The sequence below is a fragment of the Rhinoderma darwinii genome, chromosome 1 (assembly GCF_050947455.1).
Source record: "Rhinoderma darwinii isolate aRhiDar2 chromosome 1, aRhiDar2.hap1, whole genome shotgun sequence".
Classification (NCBI taxonomy): domain Eukaryota; kingdom Metazoa; phylum Chordata; class Amphibia; order Anura; family Rhinodermatidae; genus Rhinoderma; species Rhinoderma darwinii.
Genome location: NC_134687.1, coordinates 546,325,240 through 546,330,253, shown reverse-complemented (window position 1 = coordinate 546,330,253; position 5,014 = coordinate 546,325,240).

Sequence of the window (5,014 nt, the reverse complement as noted above, 5' to 3'; positions counted from 1 at the left end):
CTCACTGGGCGAAGACACAGCACAGCAGCAGGACGTCCATTGCCGTGGTCATCAAGGGGTAAGTTAGAACGACAGACCGCGGCCATAGACATTACATTATCCCCCCTCTTATGCCCCCTCTTCTTGGGACCAGAACGGTAGAGAAATTTCCCTATAAGGACAGGGGCATCGGCGTTCTCTACTGGCTCCCAAGACCTCTCTTCTGGGTCGAATCCCCTCCAATCCACCAAAAATAATCATTCTTCCTCCCACCTTCTTGGTGGCTAGAATCTCCCTTACCTCGAAAGTCCCTGACGAACCGCCAGGAGCCACTGCGGAACTAGGAGTCCTAGAGTAGCGGTTCAGGATGACGGGCTTCAGCAAGGAGACCAGGAAGGAGTTAGGGATCTTGAGTGTAGGAGGCAACCGCAGCTTGTACGACACCGAGTTAATTTGTAGCAGGATCTCGAAGGGTCCGAGGAACCTGGGAGCAAATTTGCAGGACGGATATTCTTTGAAAACAACCAGACTCTCGTACCTGGAAGAAACTGAGGAGGATCACGTCTTCTAGTATCTGCTTTTCTCTTCATGTGATCCACCGCCAGCAGAATAGAAGATCGGGTCTGTTGCCATATTTGCAGAAAGTCCTGAAGGTGGAGTCAGCTGCAGGCACCTGGGACATACTAGAGACAGTAAGAGGTATTCGAGGATGTTGGCCGTAGACTATGAAGAATGGGCTGGGGGTGGTGGACTCACTAATATGGTTATTATAGAAGAATTTTGCCCACGGGAGCAGCTGCACCCAGTCATCATTTTGTCTGGAAACAAAGTGTCACAGATAGTTCTCCATAACTTGGTTAATCCTCTCGACATGCCCATTGGACTGGGGATGATAGGCCAAAGAGAAGTCCAACTTTACACCAAGGAAACCGCAGAGTGCTCTCCAAAACTTGAAAGTGAACTGGATCCCTCGATCCGAAACAATATGCAGGGGCAAGACGGAAGATGTGTTACATGAAGAGGTCAGCCAGTCGAGCAGCAGAAGACAGGCCAGTCAGGGGAACAAAATGAGCCATTTTAGAGAATCGATCCACCAACACCCATATCACACTGCGATCCGCAGAGAGAGGGAGATCCGTGACAAAGTCCATTGCAACATGCTGCAAGGGGGCATCGGGCACAGGCAGCAGTTGGAGAAGACCAGCTGGCCTGGAGTGGGCAACTTTATTAGCTGCGCATACCGTGCATGAGGAGACGAAGTCCCTGACGTCTTTGGGCAGTGTGGGCCACCAGAGCTGACGGGCGATTAGGTCTTGGGTCTTATGAGTCCCCGCGTGACCTTCCAGCTTGGAGCTGTGACCCCAGCAAAGTCTTCCTCTGTCTGCCAGACGTACAAAAGTTCTTCCTGGAGGAATGTCTCTAACCTGCAGAGGGTTCACAGAGAAGATGCAGGAAAAATCAATAATATTCTGTGGAGACTCCATAGTGTCCTCTGTTTCGAATGACCTAGATAAGGCATCGGCCCTCACATTCTTGTCGTCAGGTCGATAGTAGAGTTCGAACCGGAATCGAGCAAAGAATAACGACCACCTGGCTTGACGAGGATTCAACCGTTGAGCCGTCTGTAAATAGGTCAGATTCTTGTGATCCGTGAAGACCAGTATAGCGTGGACTGTGCCTTCCAGTAGGTGTCTCCACTCCTGCAGGGCCAGCTTGATGGCCAGTAACTCCCGATCCACAATCGAGTAGTTGCGCTCTGCGGAAGAAAACAGTTTGGAATAGTAGCCACATTCAATAGTCTTGCCTTTAGGACCTTTCTGGAACAACAGTGCACCAGCACCAACAGAGGAAGCGTCCACCTCTAACGAAAACTGTAGGGATACATCAGGATGGTGAAGAACAGAGGCTGACATGAAGGCTTTTTTCAGGGTCACAAATGCGGCTTCAGCCTTCGGAGTCCACATTTTGGCATTCATACCCTTCTTTGTGAGGGAAGAGATGGGGCTGTCAATGATGAGAAGTTGGGGATGAAAAGCCGGTAGAAGTTGGCGAATCCCAGGAAGCGTTGTATGGCTCTTAAGCCTTGGGGGCGTGGCCACTCCAGGACAACCTTTACCTTCTCAGGGTCCATTTTAAGGCCCTGATCGGAGATGATATAGCCCAGGAAGGGAAGAGATCTTTTTCAAACATGCACTTCTCCAGCTTGGCGTAAAGATGATTCTCCTTTAAACGAAGCAACACCTGGCGGACATGACTCTGATGAGTTACTGGATCTAGGGAAAAAATCTAAATGTCATCGAGATACACCACAACACAGATATAGAGGAGATCACGAAAAATGTCATTGACAATTTTTTGAAAGACCGCGGGGGCATTACACAGGCCGAAGGGCATCACTAGGTATTCATAGTGCCCATCACGAGTATTAAATGCGGTCTTCCTCTCGTCACCCTGACAAATCCGAAACAGTTTGTAGGCCCCCCGCAAGCCCAGTTTAGAAAAAATGTTTGCCCCCCATATGCGAACGAACAGTACCGAAATTAAAGGCAAAGGGTACCTGTTCTTCCCCTTGATCCGATTGAGGCCTCGGTAGTCAATGCAGGGACGGAGGGATCCATCCTTCTTCTTGACAAAGAAGAACCCGGCTCCTGCCGGGGATGAGAATTTACGAATGAAGCCCCTCTCCAGATTCTCCTTAATATAGGTCGACATAGACTGAGTCTCTGGCAGGGAGAGAGGGTATACTCTACTGCGAGGAGGGGATGAATCAGGAATCAAGTAGATCGGACAATCATAGGCACGATGAGGCGGCAAAGTCTCTGCTTCCTTCTTGTCAAAGACATCAGCGTACTGAGAGAAACACGGAGGCAACCCTGCCAATGACTGATGGGGAGAAGGCTGCGGTGGATGGATATGACCGAGACAGCGGTCGAGGCACTTGGGACCCCACTGAAAAACCTCTCCGGAGTTCCAATCCAGGACTGGGGCGTGCAAACAGAGCAAAGGCAAACCCAGCAGCTCTGGATTGACGGCCTTGGGCAGAACAAACAGGAAGATGAGCTCAGTGAGAAGAGCTCCCACTTGAAGTCTCAATGGCTTGGTAACGGAAAAAACTGGATCAGGCAAAGGCAGTCCATCTTCCGAGGCAACGATCAATGGCCTTTCCAGACGGACAGTGGGCAACTGGAGAAGATCCACAAGGTCTTGACGGATGAAATTAGCTGCCGAGCCAGAGTCCAGGTAGACAGAAAAGAGATGGAGCCTCTCACCAGCATCGATGGTCACGGCAATAAACAGTTTGGAAGAGAGTTCATGATTAAATGCAGTAGCGCCCAGGGTTGTCTCTCCAACCAAACCTAGGCGTTGGGGTTTTTTGGTTTCTGTGGACACAGACGCACGACATGGCCAGCGAGGCCGCAATACAGACAGAGACCAGAGGTACACTTGCGCTGTTTCTCTTGCATAGACAATTTTAGGCGATCCACCTGCATCGGTACCTCGGGCGTAGCAGTAGATGAAGGCAAGAGGGGTTGTTGAAAGTTGGGCGCCAATCTAGGAAGCCGTCTCTCCTGTTGCATCTCATGAGACCTCTCCCTGAGTCTTATATCTACCCAAGTAGCCAGCAGAATCAGGTCGTCCAAGACAGGTGGTAGGTCTCAGGCAGCAAGTTCGTCCTTGATCCTGGGTGACAGGCCATGCCAGAAGGATGCCACCAAAGGCCTCATTGTTCCAGGAAAGCTCTCCCGCCAGGGTCAGGAACTGAATGGTGTATTCGCCCTCGAGGTGTCCTCTTGACGAAGGTTGAAGATAGCCGTGGCTGCCGACTAAACACGTCCGGGCTCCTCAAAAACAGTACGGAACAACCGCACAAACCTTATGGCACATTTCGATGTATTTATTTTTGTGAAGTATTACTACATTTCCCCCTTTGTCTGATGTCTTGAGTTAGGAATTACATTTGAGGAATTGCCGCACGTGAGAGACCTAGCAAATTTGTTGGCCTCAAATGACAAACAAAGAGGGACAGGTCCCTTTACGAATTGCAAACTCAAAAGTCAGAAAATGCCCCCAATAGGAGAGACGTCAGTTATTGACGTATTTCAAGATTTGGTCATAAATGACCTGATGAAGATCAATATACAAAAAAAGTTTACCAACTTAACCAGAAATGACAACAATGCATTGATTGCTCTAATACTTGACAAAAATAAATACATCGAAATGTGCCATAATATCTTAAATGATCCTACCAGTTATGAGATCTTAACAGAAGACCCTACACCCAAATTCAAAAGGAACCTCTTTAAAATATTAAACGACGCAATGAAGAATAATCTCATCAGTGAGCATGAATTCAAATTCATGATGATTGAAAAACCTAGGACCCCCACATACTATGCTCTTCCCAAGATACACAAGGGTATCAATCCCCTGAAGGGACGTCCTATAGTCTCTGGCATCTTGGGGTTGATACAGAATGTGGGGGTCTATATTGATAGGGTTTTAAGAGGATTTGTAGAAACACTACCCTCTTATACAAGGGATACAATGGATTTGCTCTCCAAAATTGACGGTTTACCCATTGAGTCTGGTACTGCTTTGTGTAGTATAGATGTGGAAGCCCTATACTCATCCATTCCTCACGAAATGGGACTTAGGGCTGTGCATCACTTTTTAGACACCAGAGGAATACATCATAGGGACCATAACGCGCTCACCCTGAAACTACTGGAGTTCGTTCTAACCTAAAATTATTTTCTATTCAATGGACGTATGTACCACCAACTCAGGGGCACTGCTATGGGCAACTCATGTGCTCCTACATATGCCAACTTGTTCCTGGGTTGGTGGGAAGAAACCATTGTATTTACTGATGAACGTTGTTTACATAATCTTCCAATTTCAATGTGGGCGCGTTATATAGACGATATTTTTGTCTTGTGCACTGGCCCCCTTGACATATTCAGGGAATTCGTTCAGTCCATAAACCAGAATTATATTGGAATGAAATTCACCTTTGAATCTGATCAGAATT